Raw genomic sequence first — 20568 nt, forward strand, 5'->3', positions numbered from 1 at the left:
TACCTTATTTATGGCAGTCAGTAAAATGTAGTGACGTCGGCATGCCCAGTGAAATGCTGAGGAGGCATTCGAGTCTCGCATAAAACTGCTCCATCAAACGCATCCCTGTCCACTTTCCTCCATGCGGGGGCCACACAGGTAGTTGACGTCGCTGGCTCTAACCCCCCATTCCTTAGACTGCACCAGCCCCAGCAGAGGACTCTCAAACAAGCGAGGGGAGGGCTGGACGAGAAAAAAAAAACAAAAAAACTTGCGCATAGACACTCTTTGCAGCTTGAGTAGAAGGAGGTGTGGAGGGGAAAAGGGGTGTGTAGGATTGCTTGGTGGGTGTTTGGTGAACGTGGTGGTGGTGGTGCGCGGGAGGGGGCGGGGGTCATAGGACAAAGACAAACGCGTGATACAGCCCTCCAAAACCACGCTCCTCTCTTGGATTCGCTTCTTTTCTTGTCTTGCACATATCCGCGGATGGGCCCATGCAACTGCGGCCCCGCACGCCCGTGTGAGCTACGTCTTTGGCTGGCTTTCCCACGCCGGCTGAATGTGGCCTGACCCCCTTCAGAGAGGTTTGACACGGAGCGGGGACATTTCCGCATTCCTCCGCGACTACAAAGGCACACCGCCTCCTTTTTGCTCTCCCTCGGCCTCCTCAGTGCTTTGCCATTCACAGTGGCCCCCTTCCCTGGGTTTTGTCCCCCTCCCGTGTCAAAACCGGGAGCACCGCAGGGAGCAGAGGATGGGGAGGGGGCAGAGGAGGTGCATTGGAACCACCGGCCACACTATCTATCTGCCTCAAAGCGCTGATGAACTCCTTTTTTTTATGATTATTATTCAAGGCAACAATGCGCCAGCGGGAATGCAATGTGACAAGCTCGCCCTAAGATGGTCCTGTGGGGTCAGGTTCAAGGCCCGGTAGTTTGATCTGTGGCAGGAGGGGGGAACAACAATTCTGCTCGGGTGGTCGTGATGCATGACTCCTACACTGATAAAACACACTGTTAGAGTTTAACCAATAAGTTAATGAAACCGTTTATTTAAAATTTGTGAGGAAAAATGTTTGTGAATTTATAAATTAAGATTGTTCAGTAAATAAGTTCCAGTCAGTTTTTAAGATGTAAACACTGGGAAACATTATTATTATTATTATTATTATTATTATTATTATTATTATTATTATTATTATTATTATTATTATTATCATCTCAGAATAATTTATTTATTCTAGTGTATATGATTAAAATTGTTCTCTTGACATTATTTTTAAATGACCAACTTTTCTGGACAAAGTATGCCTCCATTTATAAATAATTAATTTGTTGTTCAAATTTATTCTCAGTTTGTACGCAGGATAAGATTCTTTTTGTTGTTGTTGTTGCAAAATTATCAACAGAGTTGAATTTCTAAACAAATAATTTCATCAGTAAGATGAATAAAATAATTTTTTACATGCTGGTTATAAACTAAGGCAGGAAGAAGCTTATTTTGGAATATATTCCATTTGACTTTCTAACCTGCCTGGATGCATATGGAAGCCCTTCTTGGACTATGCTGAAGAACACATGTCCACCATCCTGCCTTGAGCATTTATTAACTCTTAGACTTGGACTTTAAAATAATGAAAATATATAAGATATATAATATATATTTTGTGTTGTGTTTTGTTCTTAAAAATTAAAATTAATAAATACATGGAAAAGAGAAAAAAGAAACTGAGACAGTCACAGTATTTTAAGAGCTGAAATTTCTCTGTAAAAAAATAAAATAATCAAACAATCTTTTAATTTTCAGTTTTGTAATTTTTTTAAAATCTTGTAATTATCCTTTAAATTATCCCCCAACAATTGAGAAAAGAATTGTTTAATATGAAAGGTAACCAGACATTGTCCAAACTCATTAAACAACTGAACGCATCCAATCAGTTTATTTGTGGAATATAATTTATTGAAAGAAATATCTAATAACTGAACAATTAATTATCATAACTAACAACTTACATTTTTTCACTAAATCATCATGTTGTTAAACGTAGTGAGTAAACAATAAAATACAGTTCTTTAGGGCAGGACACAGCCAGATACCATCACTGTAAACCCAGCAGCTGCAAACTTTCATGTGTAATAATTACATGTAACTATTTACAAATACGTTGTCTTTAATCATTTGCCTTAAAGTAAATAAAAAGTTACAAATTGAGATTTGATCAATGCCAAATGTACCTTATCATAATAGATACAATATCTTAGATGCAGACAGTCTAGTTTTATGGATTAAAGGATCCAAAAAATTACAATCAACTTCTGTTCTTGGTCCTCCTTCACGAGAGAATCATGACCACTTTCACAATCATCGGGTTTGCCTTTTGAAAAGAAAGAAACCAAAAAGAGAACTGGTTTTGATTATGACACAAATGTTACAGAAAGCTGCTAAAGGTCAACAAGGAAAATGAAAACCTTTTCCTTGTTGACGACAGCTAAGATGTCCTGTTCATCGGTGACCATAGCTTCAGGTTTGACGATAGTAAAAGCAGGTGCAAAATTAAATTCTTGCTCCAGTACAGAAACTCTCTGGACTTTAAGTGAGTTAATAAATTCAATTAAAATAGAACCCGCTTAGAGATCAGAACCTCACCTGTCCTTGCTGAACACTATGCATGACAAATGATCGCAATTGACATCTTCATTTAAATTCTAACCAGAATGTTATGGGATTTGTAAGGAATAAGCGAGAAAGCTAAATTTAAATAGAAATAAATTTAATAGCTAATATTTCAAATATTTTTTATAGTATTTGCCCCTCCACAAGCACAGCCTATCAGGGAAACTTACACAAGGGAAGAAAACAAAATACCGTTTTCATTTCAACATTTATCAACAATAAAGAGTGTTCATCTTTACTCTAAGGATCAATGCCTAATTATGCTAATAAATTGATCAAAATCTTTTTGCTATTGCTATACCCCTTTGTTCTAGTATATGATAATTTTGTATATGAGTTTGTGCAACTGCTACTGACTCAATTTAACAATTTTAATAGAGTTTTTAAATCGTATGTCTTGTTTCTGTGTTAAATAAAATCATCTGAGTCATTAATGCATATATATTTATTATATTTGATGGTTACTCAAAAATAGTTTCATTGAAACTTTTACTTTATTACCAACAAAAACACGTCCACATTGACAAAAAAAAATCTAAAAACACAAATAAATATTATCAGCTTCATAGTAGGAAGCACATTTTTATATAGAATATCTGTTTCTAAATAGTATTTTAAGGAGGTTGTAATGATCATTCTCTTTAATTTTAGTTGATATTCCATTAGTTTTAGAAAATGTCCTTGTGAATAATAATGAAATATGAGGTAATGGTATTTTTGAAAACTTTAATTAATTAATAGGGCATTTTTGTTTTATTTTATTTTTTTCACTTAGGTAAAGACTCAATTTGATATGATCATTATATGATATTTTTTGCTGTATACAATTTAAAGTTGTCTGGGAAGTTCTTGACAAACCTTTAACTCTCCTTTCTCTCTTTCTGGACACGGTTTAGACGTGACAAGGCTTGATGTCGGATTATCCCAATAAAAGGCCAATTACAGGCGTGTAACCAAGCCCCATTATTGTAGCTTCATTGGAAGGCATGCATTAGAGAAGCACAGCAGATCAGAAGAAGGTTGTTTCCCCGCCCCAACTCTATGATTTTCATACAAACTCATCTTTTATGTCGTTTGCAGAGTCCACTTATTTCTATTGAAAATGTAAAACAAAGAGGATAATGACATGTGGCAAACTCTCATGCCCAACTTTTTTGGGCTACCTTCCCCCACTAAAATTGAAAAATTTCCATCACAAAAGACTAAATATAGACAATCCGATGGAGACCAATTACTGTAAAATGGGGCATTTACATTTTTTCATTATTATTGTTCATGTGAAATCAGCTCTGAAAGCCATCACTCAGACTGCATATATTACCAAGCATACATCTGATCTGGCAGTAGAACAAACCAATTAGATGTGTGGAGCAGTGGTGAGAGACCTCAGACATTTACACACACACACACACATTGTGAAAGAGAGTGAAACTGTTTTGTATAAACCCTCACAGCAGTGATCAGTTATTCAGTAACTGGTTTTCTCATGTTTACCTTGATGGGACTCATGTAGGGAATTCTTTTTTTTTTTTTCAAGAAAATATACAGGAACAGGGTGGTCCAAATTGAGAACATCCTGCACTGGGAATTGCATAGTTGGAATATAACTTTATGTGTAATCTTGCAAATTTCTTTGAAGTGCAAAGTAGCTTCCTGTCCATTAATTTTCCACAAATGCAAAGTACACAAACTTTGCATTCAAGTAAGAGTCGTACTACTTCAGCATATTTCACTCAAGCAAAAGTAAAATATAGACATCTGAGGAATTACTCAAGTAAGCGTAAACCAGCATTCTGTAGAAAGGGTACTCAAGTACAGAGTAACTGATTAATACTTAATCATAACATCTGATTGAATATTTTAAAATGTTGTAATTATTCAGACAATAAATTGCTTTGTGCAATTTATGTTACTTTAACAACTAAAATGAGAAACAAAAGTAAAATAAACAACATCATCACAAACTAACAATTTCAGAAAAAAGAAGCACTTTTTCCCCAGACATTTTACTCTGGTAAGAATAGCAATACCTCAGAATAACATTACTCAAGTAAAAGTACCGTAAAAGTATTGCGTAATAAAGTACTTCTAAAAGAGCCACCTCTGAAGATAACACAATCAGTCTTCCTTCATCATGGTTTAATGTTTATGGCCTTATTTTCTCTATTCATAGATTTGGAAAGAACTATTAACATAATTCTGTCATCATGATCTGAGCATGGTGAAAACAGAAAACCAGTTCATCTGGATTTTAAAGCAGAAGCCGTTGCTCAAAGATGGTTGATGAGGAATTATTTGTATGATGGCTTCTTAAAACACGTTGGGTTGATTTTTTCATCTTTAAAGTGCAAAACACCTGCACAGGGGAAAAGAAAACAAGGGGATAAGTAATTAAAAGCTCAAGTTAGTACTATGCAGCTATAGTTCTGTTGCAGTGTTAGATTTTAGACAAGCTCTAACTTGGAAATGTTCTAAAATGCAACCCACATGCACAAAAAAAATATTTTACTACTATAACATTATTAATAAGAATTATATACAATACCAGCTTCTTAAATATTCTCTGACACCAATCACTTTATGGAGAATTCGGATAAATGTAAATTCATTTGTGAGAGTTTGTCTGAAGGAAAAAAAAGGCTTTTCATCTCCAAAATATTTTAAGAATTCTGATTGTTAAATTTCTTCTATGCATTTCATATTAGCAAAAATAAGTGAGTCCGGAGCCATTACCATCTATAATAACGCTTCAAGAATGCTTGTATAGTTCTGACTTGTACACAATTTAATTTCTGCAAGTGGGATTCTTAAATTACTTTTGAACTGAACTGAATTGTGCATTCACAGATGTAACCACTTTTCTATTCTAACCAAAACTGTTGAAAACCGTCTTCAGGTGACGCGAAAATGTCTAGATCAGGGGTGTCAAACTCCAGTCCTCAAGGACCGGTGTCCTGCAGTTTTTAGATGTGCCACAGGCACAAAACACTGGAATGAAATGGTGTAATTACCTCCTTCTTGTGTAGATCAGTTCTCCAGAGCCTTGCTAATGTCCTAATTATTCTATTCAGGTGTGGTGCCACAGAGGCACATCTGAAAGTTGCAGGGCAGTGGCCCTCCAGGACTGGAGTTTGACACCTGTGGTCTAGATAATCAATGACTTTATTATCAGCAGCCCTGTTTAGTATTTCTGTTTCTAGTCACTTTGCATCACATTTTGTTTTGTGATCAACTAGGTTCCCACTGGTTCCAGCTCAACATGTCACGCTAAGCTTAGATTCACCATTTTTATAATAATTTGTGCCACACAATTTGTTCTTTAATGTTACTTGCTTCATTAGAAGCCACATGGCCACTGTTTCCTTTACTACTGAAGACAGGAGTGATGATCATTTTACCCCTTCTGCAATTTGTACCTAATCGAACTGTTGGCTGCTGGACATTTTCCTGTGTCAATTTGTACTCTCATTATGACTATCAGTAAGATGCTAAAGTTAAAGAGATAACATTGTTATGAGTCTGAGCACAATAATAAATGAGAACTGTAAGTGATTTTCTTCATCCAGTGGTGTCTAATGTTTTAATTTCTTTGAATTGCAATGCTGAAAGGATTGTTTAATATTCAACAACAGTTAGTTTAACTTAAAATGACTGGTTTAATTGGACTAAGCTATAAAAAGTAACTACATGGCTACACGTGTGAACTACATTAGATAAACACTTTCAGAGTGTTAGTGGAATGACATGCAAGTTGCAGCATGGCCCAAAAGGTTTGGTACCTTCGTCAAAGCATAGTTGGAATACCATTTGATGGAGTCACACCTTTCAATCTCTATGCAACAGCATTAAGACAATCTGTTCTTCTGCTAAAATGATTAGTAAGTTGATTAAATACCAATTGAATGATTGCCACCATCTTTATCCTGGACAGGTCTACCTGTTCTGCTTCAGTCAGTATTACCTCTAGAGAGAAAGGTGATCCTCTTCCAGGGTTTAATAACTGAATTACCCTTCATTATACGTATTATTATAATAATTATCTCTGATATAGCTTTGTCTTAGTTGTTTAAAACCTTTTAGTTTGAAGAATATTATTTTTTCTTTCACATCCTCTTGATAGAGGTTGCAGTGAAGCAATATCTGTAATTTATTCCGTTGAAAGCCATGTTGGGTGCCACTTGCATCACAGTATTAATTTCTTGTTCAGCATGTGGAGGTAGGTAAAGCTTCATCGGCGCAGACAGACCGTCTGCATAACGCAGTAAGAAAGTGAATTGAATACTGAATATTTGCTCTGGTACTTGCATTGGACTTCTGTATGTTACTTCGTCAAATACACAGTAGATAGATGGCTCTTCAGACTTCACAATTTTTGGACGAAACCGATAAACGCTTGGTAGCTTTGGTTAGCTGGGGAACAAATTGTGGATGTTACTTTGCCAAATGTGTAATAAGACAATATCGAATATTGAAAGCCAAGAGATTTTCCGAAAGTCGACAAATTTAAAGACCAGTGCTTCAGCCGAGCACTGCAAAACATAGAGCAGATCGCCGAATGACAGGAAGCAAAAAGAGTCTCACTTCCACCATTAACAACACTGTTTAAAAAAAAGCCTGAAAACACAAATTGCTGGGGGAATACCAGACTTGTTAGATCAACAAAATGAAGTTGTACAAGTAAAAACAAGCAGCCAACTTAAAAAAAAAACTTTAAAAAAAACTGTTTATGTAAAATTTAATAATAAGGTGGGTTAATTTGCCAGTGTCAACATGTTTTTTGTACATGTAGAATAATTAGCTTTAATCTCGTTCTCACGGCAAATTGGATAAGAATGCAAGAAGTTTCTTGTGGTTCAATGCAGTTCTCACTTTGCACATGTGCATCACTGGTGTCTGTGTGTATCTGTATGACTGTGCTCATGCACATGGCAGCTGCTGACCAGCCTGGCCAAGAGAGAATTACAGCTCTCCCATGGGGGGATGATAGAGGCCAACAAGGGACAGGTGACTCCCAGTCTGTCCCAGATCTGCTTACTCCCACTGCCCACACACAGCAAAGGATCTACATGGATTCAGAAGGAGACATTGACTGTGGGGCCGATCCACAGCATCCAACCTAAATGGAGGGGGACGTCCATGCTCCGAGGCATTGGGTAGTGATAATAAGCAGATGTCTTGAGGCAAACAGCTGTCACACCTACAGGGAAAACCGATAGGATGTGTGATATCGGATTCCTTTTCAAGTTTCCTATCCAATTGTCTGGACTCACAGGCATCACTTGAGCTTATGGTAATCCATGTTTTTAATATCAAGCACCACAATCATAATGTCCTGACAGTTACTCAAAGACTATGTTTTTGTATCTCTCGCTTGATCCTTCCTTTTTTTCATCCCTCAGGATGAAGCGCAGTGTGCCACAAGCCCCTTCTCTCTTCTGCTTCGTCCTGTTCTTCTCCCCACCACCGGCCCCCCAGACACAGGCCTCTTTCTGTTGGGGGATCCCCATGGCAACCAAGCCACTAACTTGAGGAGGCGACATAAAACCTGCTCTTTTAGGGGACACAGGAACACCTGCCACCTCGGGCAACGGGGAGGGCCGGACTGGACGCGCAGCCACGTGCGGACGCAGTCACATACAAATGCATGCAGTCACATATTCAGTCATGAACAGAGAGTCAGTGTGACATTCAAATGAGACCAAACATCTGCTCCTCTTCAGAAGCTAATTTATCTCCTTCAGGAAGACTGGGATTGGTGTGTTATTTCCTCACCTGTTTTTTTTTTTTTTAACAAGTAAAATGCTAACAAGAAAATGTTGAATTGGTGTTAGGTAAAATGGTCAGTTTTAAATATTATTAGAGTTAATATAAAATCATTTTTAGTGTCCAGTAAATGATGTTTTGTCCATCTCAAGAAGTTAAATGTTCTTTTTGTGGCCTTTTACTCTTCTTATTTAAAAAACAAACAAACAAACAAACAAAAACCAGATAGTGGTTAAAAGAACAATAATCAGAATAATTTGTTTTGTAAATTGCTAGCTTTACTTTTGCTGTAATTCTGTAAATGCAACTCATCCCAGTTAGGTCTGTCACTTTAACAAATACAAAGATGAGTTTAAGAAAAAATAAATAAATAAAGCATCAACAGTAAAAACGATTCTGATCACTTGATCGAAAACTTTTTTGCTGAAAATTGCACTCACGGCAATTTTAAAGCTGGAAAATGGGAAGGAAAAAAAAAAGATTCCAGAACTAATATGGACAATATGGATGCAAAGAATGTTTGTAACATACCTGGCCAGCCAGGTGAACTCTCATAGCATTTTATCATCTACGGGTTGAGATGATGAAGTACAGTACATATAGATGGAAGCATTGGAGTGACTGAGGAGATAGAGGAAAATGCAAATCAATATTTAACAATAATATTGCAAGAGACTGCTTTTATATAATTATTCTATAGAACTGCTATCAACTTGACTGAATATGAGGAGAATTTCTGTTTCGAGCAACAAAAATGTTGCCAAAAAATTATTTATGTGGCAAGACCATCCTTTAGAAGCCCAATCCCACTAATATAATATTTTTATAATTAAACAATCAAGTTTAATTGTAAAGCATATTTCAGCAACAAGGCTTTTTAAAGTGATTTACATCATAAAAACAAGAATAAGAAGTCATACAAACAACATTCAGTCAACAATCATGAAACCGGTGACAAATATTACATTTTGACTAAAGTCGACCGTGAACGACATATGGTGTTTTTAACTCTAAAATAGAATTGTAACGTATGATGAACAGTCAGCACACTGAAAAAAATTGATTTAGAGATAGTGTAGTAGCTTACCTGTGTTTCTCTCCTAGGTGAAATCATTTAGATGTTTCTGTTGCTATTAACTTTTTCTTTAACACAGGAAGTGTTCCTGGAACAGTGCTTAAGTGTTTTTGTTTGTCACCTCTAATCCTCAATCTACTAGAACTGAATCTGGTTCTGCTGGAAGTTTCTTTGTTCCTTCCCACTGTCACCACAAACTTTTTCAGTGTGAGGGATTGCTGCAAAGTTAACCACTCAATGTAATCAACATTCCACTGTCGGCATTTATGATCCGTCATACAGGACGGATTGTTGCAAAGTTGATGGCTTGATGTATTTGGCTGGGCATCCAGTTTCCAGTTTTTTTTAAAGAGTGAAAGTTAATCAAAAGTTCTAGTCTCAGAAACCAAAACACACAAAACTAAATTTATGTCTTAAAACCAAAGCTGTAATCGAGAGCTGTTAACATAACCTGACCAAAGACTTTAACAGCTAAACAAACCAGCAGAAGTGAAACAAATAATTAAAACAAACTAAACATGGGTCACAATCCAGCTACAAACAAACTCCAGGAGAACATTCAAGGTGCACAAAATTCCACAGCAAGTCAAAGCTACTAAAACAATCAAAAACACCCAGCAAAGAGGCAAACTGCTCCAACAAAGAAACAACCCCATCTTCTTAGGAAGTTGAGGTTTAAGTAGGGAGGCCTCTTCAGGGATTGGTGGAGCCACCACGTGATGATCCAATCAGATCTGTTGTAGGCCTCAGGCAGGAAGTGACACAGGAGGAGTCTAAACTGACTTGAAATGACTCCTTATAAATAGACAAAAATTTTTATTGAATACATATACTTAAACCTAGTCGGGGAAAGCCTTGTTGTTTGTAAATTCAATTATTTTGTCTTGCAAGTAGTGCTCGCATTTTGCATATCTCTGGCTAAATCTAAGTAAACAGCTGGAATACAACGTGTTTGTTAATTTCTACATGCATACAAAAATAGTACTGTACTTTGAGGCCCTTTAACAGAAAGTGAAAATGACCGTCATGCCTGTAGTGACATCCCACCTCTGAGCAAAGAGTGTTGGCGTAAAAATACTAAGCCCAAATGCATTAGTAACACAAACCTGCTTCAGAGAGTCATAGTATCTGTGAACACTCAACCAATTACAAACAAGAAGGATGGAGTAATCATTCCCAGGTCAAAGAATCAAAAGCATCTGACTGTATACGAGCTACAGATGCCAATAAAACAAACTGCGGTTTCTTTTCAAGGGCCAATTAAAGTCCCCTTGCGCTAAGATAAAGCAACTCGGATTTCTTATCGACAGCTGTTGTAAAAAAAAATCCAACGTGATACAGGTTTACATTACTGACAGTGTTCATTGTCCTCTTCCTGTTGCACATATTAAACCCAACATATAAGGTTGCCAAAATAGAAGGTTGCTATGCTGTTAGCCACGTTGCACTGGTGCATGCAATACATTGAGCATATCTAGATTTATGGCTTGCACATTAAGACCAATTGGCTTACCATTGTTTTAAACCGGTACTCTTACAGCTAAATAATTGTGTCCTGCACACTAATCAATAAAACAATATTCATTTCACACTCACAATATCACTTTTGATATTGATTTGATATAATTTTTCACTATACTTCTATTTGTGGCACCTAACATGCAAGCCACAAAACTTCTACATGTAAAATCTCGAGCTTCTTATTTTGTAATATTATTCTTTATAATAAACAAGTTGATATGATTTGACTAATGGAAAATCTTGAAAGCTGATTTTCACAGTAACCTCTCCATTCAACCTGACTAAGCTTGAACTGTTTTTCAGAGATGAATGAACAAAACTTTCAGTCTCTATTTGTACAAAGCTGCAGCTGTAATTGCCAGCACAAACAAAATTTCTGACTCAGGGGGGCTGAATACAAAAGATGTGGGCACAGTTTGTGTTTTTGTAAACACGATTTAGTCAGGTGTCAATTTCCTTCCACTTTACAACTATGTTTTATGTTTATCTATCAGGTATAAATATGAGGTATGTGAAGAATGGTTATTAATATATTTGCCACATACTGTAGATTATTTCGCACCAGTTAAAATCAACTTAATTTAGCTGTAAAACAAATTCAGAATGTACCAATTTGCTTGATGGTTTTGACAGCTTCTTCCTCACCAGGAAAGATGTTTGGTTCTTTGCCTGCACATTCTCTGAATCACCAGCAGACGCTATCTGTTCCCCCCTGCACCTCTTTAACTGTTATCAGACAGGCTTGAAATAATCCTTCCGATGCCCTCATTCATCACCGATCCATCTCTTCAGAAAAAAGACAAAGCAAATCTGTCAAATGTTATTTATTTTCTCCCGGCTTGTTTTCCGGTGCCTGCAGTTAATTTTCTGTGGAATGTAAGGAGCAGCTGTCACTTTAGCACATGAATGGAGCCAGTTTAGCGGCCCAGAGGCATCAGAGTGGATCAACGGCAGAGCGGGGACAGCTGGGCCCAGGGGGACAATAGCACTCTTAGTTAATCATTAATACTCTTAATGAACAGCAGCCAGGCACCAGAGGTTCACTCCTCAGTCTCTCCAGAATATTCAGCCCTCAACAGGAAGACGCAGGAAGCCTCAGCTTGCTGCCTGACCCCAAGCTGACAACTGTTGACTGGAGCTTTTATTGGGTCTGCTGGAGCTTTAAATTGCTGTCTGTTTGATGACATCTCACCCATCAGACTTGGAAAAAAAGAATAACTTTGGCTCACTTTATTTGAATGCCACAATGCAGTTCCTTTTGATACTTGCTAAAAGTATCCCACACAGTTTAAGCAGAATGAAAATTGATGGAAAACATAAATAATTGATCTTCTCTGAAGTGAAAAGATGGTCACATAGGTTTTTGGGGGGTTTTTTGGTCACATTTAAATGTTTCTGACCATCAAATACAGAAATTCATTAAATGTTCTACAGATTCAACAGATAAAGCAATTATTTTTAAAAAAGTGAATTCAATTAGAGATGGTTTTTTTTTTAAAGTGTGTACTTGATTATGGTGATGTTGTTCATATGTGTCCTTTAAACAGCTGTCAGTTGTAGCAACGTCACCCACCACTTCTGATCTGATCTGTAGTCTAAAGCTGGTGTGTCTTCCTGTATATCAGGCGATATAGACACTGGATGACTCTGATCTACAAGTCTCTTATTGGCCTGCCTCCTAATTATTTATGCATGCATTTGGAAAACAGGCAGCAGTTATGCCATATGCTGTAATGACAATTTGCATCTCTATGTTCCTCGTGTGCAATTAGAAAAGAAAGAAAGAAAGTTTTTAGCTCTTGAAATCCTTGGGAGCTGAATTAAAATTGCTTCACTGAATGTTTTTTTTATATATATAAAATTTTAAAAACTAACAACAGATATTCCGTCAATAGTATTCTATTAACATTAGTACTGCCCTTCATTGTCAAATTGTTGGCGTTTATATATTTCTGATGTCTATTTTTGTTATTCCTGTTTACTTGTCTTGTGAATCATGATTGAGTTGCTGCCTTTCTTGGCCAGGTAATCCCAGTGATAGAGGTCCTAATCTTAATGGGTTTTTATCTGGTAGAAAAATAAAATAAAATAAAAATGTTATTGTCAAAGTTAGAATTGTTTCTAGATTTTGATTATAATTTCAATTGACATGTGTGGACTGTTAGCACATTTGATCTTTTATATTTTTTTATTCATTTTTGTTATTTTATATATATAGAGTATATATATATATATTTTTTTTGAATACCATGTTTTTCTGGCAAATATATTTCACTTGTTTTTGGCACCAAAACAAAGCATCCAGATGCTGCAGCATTGCATTTGGTTCAGATTAGTCATTTGGTCCTTTTCTGTACAGCTCACATTAAGTCATGCAATACTTGCATATGAACCGCACAGATATGCTCTGCACCCCTCTCCTTGTGCCTGTTCTCCGTCCCTCTCAGTGAAATAGCAGAAGAGGTGTTTGTATGTTCATCTGTATGCAATTGGAGGGCTGGGGGGGGCTAACCCTGACCAAAGTGGTACTCATTTGTCACTGCTTTAAAGAAATACAGACCTAACCATGCAGTTTCCCATCACTATATCAGAATGTCAAGATCTTCAGACCACATTTTAGCACACATGCAGTTCTTTAGAAAGACGTCTTGACATGCAAACCTTCCCAGCTAGGGTTCCATCTTAAAACTCATTTTTCAGAGGTTCCTGACACTATAATGGATGTAAAGTTCACTGTGGGTCCTTCAGCTCTTTATATTAATACATTTTAAGCAGAACAAAAGGCAGAACTACTGCCTGGAGTAAATGGTAGAGCTTTTTCTGCAAGTTGGCAAAATTATGGCACAGCATAGCTGAAAGGTTTCAACTCAAAATAATAGAAATGTAGTCGGAATAAAACTATGAACCACCCAAAAAAGGATTTATAGATTAATCTATGGTAATTACCATAAGGTACTAATCGCATCAGTCCTTTTATACTAAAAATCACATTCATTCATTGAGACACATATTCCAAGATCGTGGGCAAAGTGGAATTTTGGAGGAGCAAGAATTAAACACAAACCTCTCCTAAATTCAAGAAACTATTTTTCATATCCGGGCAACAGATGCTTTGCCTGAGTTGGCTCGAACTGTATTTGTGTTTGTTTTTTTTGTTTTTTTCAATTAAACCCATCTTATGACATCTTAGTTTTTTCCTAAAAATCAAAAGCAGGATTTAGGAATGACATCACACCTGAATCTTTATGTCACAACAAGCCAAGACCCAAAAGGATCTGCTAATTGTTGATACGTAGAATTAGCCAAAAAGCTAACCACACAGCAGAACATTTTTTTTTTCTATTCCATGTATTCAAAAAGGAATGCAACATGTTCTTGAGTTAAGTTTAAGATGCTTCACTGATTTAGTAAGTTACTAACTGTCAGAAGTGCAAATTAACAGTTTATTTTTGAAGTCTCATACAGTTTAATACACAAGGCAGCCATTTTGGATTTTGAAGTATGGACTGCTTTTCAACACAAAATTTAGATTTATAGAGGTTTGAATAATATTATTAAACCCACTTTCTAATCAAACCAGGGCAAAACATGACTGCCTGGACATCCACAGAGTTCAAGGGTCAGGATTTATTTTCACCCATTTTAAATTTACTTCTCACGGTTTATTGTTTTCTGTGGATAATTTGCCTTTCTTGGCTTTCTGTGCCTCACTTAAACTTATAACAGGCTAACAGCATGACTTGGGTTTTTTCTTAGGTCTTAAATCTTCCAGAACTTGCCAAAAAAAGAGAGGAGGATGCATCTAAGTGATTGATAGTTTTCAATGGATTAAAAGATTTTGTTTTTTCCCTTTTTTGCTTTTTGCTTTGTGTTAAGTGCTGCAGTTAACAAGCAGATACCACAGAATCTGGATGAAATTGATTTCTTGACTGCGTTTAACATCACACAGTCAAGTAATACCAGTCTAAAATATCCATAAATATCCATTATCGCATAAAGGTACGCATTCTGATGAGGTTTTTATGTCAGATTAAAAGTACCTTTTTAACCTACCAACAGGCATTAAACATACTTTATACAAAGCCAATATTTCTGTCTAAAAATGTTGTAATAATCTAATCTTAAATGTTGTGTTCTAAGCATAAATGAACATTTCAATAATATTCTAATTTAGTTGCACACATATGTATTTTGATGACAGGGGTATGCGCAGTAATTGCTGGGAATAACCCCTTAGTCATATTTGTGGTTGAATGATCAGTCAACGGAAACTTGACAGCAGGTCAGGGTCACGCAGAGTCTGTTTAAACCAGGGTTTCTGCAACTGTAAGGCTTCCTTTTCTCTTCATTTAAAAAGATCGGGTGAGGTTTAAGTGTTTTGCTTGTCATTACCGCAGTTATTGCTGAAATATTTCAAGGAGGGTCCAGACCTAAATATATTGAACCTTGTAAGACTTGAAAACGTGTGTTCAGATATGTTCTCCATCCCATCTGAATGAGCTGGAGTGACTGTTCGAAGAAGAAAAGACAAAATTGAAAGATCAAAATAGCTAACTATATGATTGTGATGCATCAAAAAATTTAAGCAGAATGAATACTTTTGTGGGGCAATGCAAGTACACTGCTATCTTACACAGAGGATAAGGTGACTGAGGTCTTACGGTGCTGTAATTTTTAAACAAAGATACTATGACCTTATAAATCTACTGTAAAGCAGCAACAGTATAGAGGAAACCACTCTTATGCATTTGTTTGGTTTATTTATGTGTCATCTTAGTAGTGTTTCATACCTGCAAATATGTGCTGGAGTGACGTAGCAAGGCTTAAAGTATCGCTCTGTCTTCTTCTTGAGGTTGCTCTTAAGAAGCTGGTCAGTTTTTTACCTTACTGCAGACATGATGTGATTCTGAGCTCTGGGCCGCAGTATGAGTTGAAACCACAAAGCTCAGGTCTGAGTAAAGCCAGAACTGACTTTCACGCTGGGATCATGATCTGTCCTGAAGGCCAACAGTTTTCTGCAGCAGAGAACATAGAGGAGGCTGTGTCCACTCAGCTCTGTATGCATGCACATGTACATGCACAAACCCACACACACAAACACTAGTCACCTTTTTCAAATGGATGAATCTGGCTATATGAATGTGGGCGTGTGTGTGCTTGTGTGTTTTTGAATTGAATCCTGCTGGAGTTTTAATCAAAGAGTTGCGGCTTAAATGGAATAAGCGTGCACTTTCATTTCTCTAGTTTAGTAAATATAAATGCTCCACTGCACAGACATACTGCTCGGTCATGTCTGGAGCGAACACTAAACTTTTTCATATTCACTACCTTCCTGCATTATAGTACAACTCAAAAAAAGAAAAAGAAAAATCCATCCAGAGTTATAATCTCTGATTTTCCATATGCCTAAAGCCTTAAGAGCAGGAAACAGGATTATATGGGTGTAAACTATGCAAACACAACTGTTGAGGAAAGGCTTTATCAGTGCTACACCTGTCATTGACAAATTTTGTCACGTGCATTAGGTCAATGTGGATTGAGGCTGGTAAGAGATCAAGATAAGGTGTAAGCTTAATTATTTTCACAGCTCTGCCTTTGAATTAAGAATAGCAATGACTCAAGCGATGTTGTTGAATAAGCATAACCCACTCTGACCAGATATAACAGATATGCACTGAGCCTTACAATGTTTGGATGCAATTTTGAACATTCAAAGTCAAGTGCTAAACTGGAAGAGGATCTGGGTTGCAGGCGGCAGGATTCGACGTCGGCTTGTTTCCTGTCATTGACTGCTGGTCACATGTTGCGTGGGCGCAAGATAGTGTAATGAGCTAAAGGCGTGAGGTTTGTGCACATACACACTAAGGGGAAAAACTATCAACACAGTGCATGACAACAGTCTGAACACACGTCGTTCTGACTGGCTGCTACTGGGGGACGGAAAGAAGTTCTTTAAGATTCATCTGATTCGTTCATTCTGGGGAAAACAGTCAGTTCTTGTAGAAAAGTTGACACAGGCAACAAAAAGTCAGGTCCCGGGTGATAAAAGGGTTCAATGGTGCAGCAGTAAAAAAAGAAAAAATGGTTGCTCACATGAGAATATAAGGAAAAGTTGTTTGGATACACCCACACAGTCTAACACTCAGTTTTTCCTGCTCACATAAATCAAAGTGAAGAAGACTTTGTTGTGTTGCTACTGACAGTCAACTAAATCAGAAAGTGTCCACCCTCTGCCTTCATACACAACACCCTGCTAAAGTGTCCTTGCACAAGGAATGTTTTCACATTTTTGAAGTTAGAGGCATGAAATTCACCGTATGTTGGAATTTTTGACAAAGAAACACAAAGCAGTGCAGAGTTTTCAAAAGGAGAGAGAAAAATCTTTTTGACCTACAAAAATCTGAAAGGTGTGGAATGCATATGAATTCAGCCGCCGTGTATCTGAAAGCTGCAATTACAACTTTGGGATGTGTTCCTACCAAATCTAGCGGAAACTTGGGCAATTTTGTACGGAAAAATAATTTTACCTCAATCAGACTAGTGAAAGAGCATCTGTGAACAAATTTTCTCTTGGATGTAGGTCTGGGCTTCGACTGTACTATTCTTTCTCAGGAATATGCTTTGATCTAAATCAAGCAGCTCCAGTCTGTGACCGCCAGCATCATGCAACTTAGATATGTTTCTGCTTTAAGATATCTAGTAATTAACCCTTTTAAGGTGCGTTGGACCAGTGTGGTGTCTAATAGTTGCAGAACAGCAGTCCTCCAGAACTAGTTGTTCCTTTTTAGCTCTGGTCATGTTTTTCGGACCAGCTGGAAGATAAACTTCCTCTCAATCTAAATTCTTCTGCATCCTGCCTTTTTTTTTTTTTTTTTTTTTAGCTCAAACTACTAACTCTGACCAGCTTCCCTGTCCCTGCTGAAGAAAAGCTTTCCCACTGCCACCATCATGTATCACTATGGGGAAGGCATTTTCAGGTGCAGAGTCAGCGTTCTGCCTCACACTGTTTTGAGCGGTCGGACGAAAAGTTCCAATTCCATCCCTTCTGACCAGAGCGCCCTCTTAAACATGGCCTCTGTGTCTTTAAAAAGGACGCAGAAGCCATGCGTCCTTTTTGCCATGCGTCACAAGGGATTTCTTGTGACTGTTCTTCACCGGTGGCTTTCTGCTTACCATAAAATCGAGATTTGCGGAGTGACTAATTGTTGTCTTGCTGACGGATTTTTCCTCCTGTGCTATCACAATGGGCCTACTGGCTATTTTCTTGATTAAAGCAATCTTAACTCAGCCTTGATAATGTAGCATGGACATTTCTTCAATAATTTAACGGATATGAATCATTTGGCAAGGCATTGAGTAATATATTAGATTATAAACATATATATGTACGGTGGCTCCTTCCACACTTCTGCATCCTCTGTGATGAAACTGCTGGGGCCTCTAACATTACAACACAGCTATATTTATCTGTTTTTTTTTTGTTTTACCGCAATGAAAGGAGAAAATAATATGTATGAGAGCTTGCAGTGACACCCCATGGGGCCCCACTGTAACGACTGCTCCAGACACAGGCTCATTCAGACACTCGTATGCCAATAGCATGGCCTTGATGTGGGCTGGTGTACTGTGTCTGCTCTCAGTGTCAGCAGCTGGAGGCCAAGGTTGCTAAAAGAGAGGAGAAATGAAAGAGAAGGCAATGGAAGGAGGAAGCATGCACAAACACTAAGATTAAGAAGTGAGGAGAACAGATGAGAAGTTTCATGGGAGAGTAAATAAGTAACAAGGCACCATAAGTGAAGATGAAGTGCAGTTTATCAGTGATTTCGAAAGGAGATTTAGAGTTAGGGTGAAATATTTGAGGCGGAAGCTGATTGGCTAAAGATCACTTTAGATCCAAGAACCCTCTGACCGTTGCAAAAGTGACTGTCTTTGCTTTAAAAATAGTGACTGGGTGATTTTAGACCGATACATAAGATCATTTTAGACAGAAAAGCATCTGCAGAGCTTCAGTCACTAATCAGACAAGAAAGTTTCCCCCTTGTGTCGGCAGATATGTGCACCTGACTGTCAAATAAAGTAATGCTGGCTATTTCCTTAACATTTTCACTTTGTATCTTTTAAATGGTTGGTCTAGCTGATCATTCTTCAGTTTAGAGTCTTTTCAACAGCTTAGAATAGAAGGAGAAACATCCTGACCCAGTCATTAGGTAAGAACTATGTGCGTTTCTCAATATCCCTTCATTTTATGCTGAAATGTTCAGTGTTTACTAAAAATATACACAACTGACTGACCTGTATGCTCTTTTGTAGCTATTAGTAACGGGAGCAAGTGGACTGCGAGGTGGAAATACTTAATTGTTTTTCTGTTTCACAACCTGCTTTTGTATCTCGCTGCCCTGAATCAAGACTTTCTACAGCCACTTGTAACTGCATGTGCAGTTGCAAGTCTTTTATGTTTCCATCTGCTTTGAGCATGCAAACGTTTAGATATTTTTTTCTTTGCAAAATGGGAAGTAACTGTAAACATCAATTACATACAGTAGTCTTGCATTGAATCTACTTGAACGTCTGTAGCAAAATTATCATTTTAGCTGGAGTATCTCAGCTTAAGGATCAAAACAACAAAACTTGATAAATCCTGTCTGCCCTGATGATCATAAGACAGTTTAATAGACAGTTCTTTGAGAGGTGATAATGAAATTGGTTTCCTCAATAATACATTTTTCAGTTAAAAAAATTATGAAACTGGAAAAAGTCTTTCCAAAGTATGTATGAAAAACCATTGACATTCACTCTTTAGAAGGGTCAAAATAAAAGTAGCAAAAAACTCTCAAGATAAAACCGACCAAAACTGAGCAGCTACAACACAAAGTGGGATTTAAGTATTTAAATTGTGAAGGTCTCTTAGCTAGAACACATGACTGAATAACTGATGTGTTGACCCCACCTACAGGCAAAACAGAACCATGCAGTCTCTGGTGACTAAAAAAAAAAGAGACACACATAGAGGTTTCAGTTTGTTAGAAGGGAAAACATGAAAAACATCTGACTTTCATTCAATATAAGTATAAAAACTTCAAAACCAGAAATTATGTTTGGCCTTAAGGTTGGATAAAAGCTGCCAACACAATGCTTTCCCTTTAAGGAATGTTGGAACTGTTTAAATATATGCATATATCTCTCAAGCTTCTAATTTTGCTTATTTTCCTCTGGAATTAAGCATCCCAGAAATGAGGGCCTGAGAATACACAAATAACCGATTTCCCTAATGTTACCATCATCAAATCAGGGACTTATTTATGTAGTTTACAATGACCCAATTCATTCACTGTGCTGTTCAGTCCCGAGCTAACCACATCATCTAAGCAAAAAACCTTCTGCAGCAATAACCAGGGGACATATCACAGATCAAGAGCAAAATGCACCTTTCTTTGAAAGCAAACATTGTGAAGAAAACTCAGAGAACATTTTCTTCTAACTTTAGACTCACTGTTCTCCCCAGTGTTTTCCTAGAGGGTGAAAGTCTCGGGAAAATATTTGATAGGTATTTATTTTTG

At 37.2% G+C, this 20568-nt stretch overlaps 1 protein-coding gene across 1 annotated transcript in view; it reads right to left on the minus strand.

Moving 5' to 3' along the window:
* The window catches only part of cdk6 (cyclin dependent kinase 6), a 43521-nt gene extending 43276 nt beyond the window's left edge, over window positions 1-245 (minus strand). The window contains exon 1 of the mRNA XM_032580320.1: window positions 4-245. The gene's annotated coding sequence lies outside the window, so the exon portion shown is untranslated. The remainder of the gene's footprint in view (window positions 1-3) is intronic.
* Between the last annotated feature and the right edge of the window lie 20323 nt (window positions 246-20568).

Source organism: Xiphophorus hellerii, chromosome 13 (genome assembly GCF_003331165.1).
Source record: "Xiphophorus hellerii strain 12219 chromosome 13, Xiphophorus_hellerii-4.1, whole genome shotgun sequence".
Lineage (NCBI taxonomy): Eukaryota > Metazoa > Chordata > Actinopteri > Cyprinodontiformes > Poeciliidae > Xiphophorus > Xiphophorus hellerii.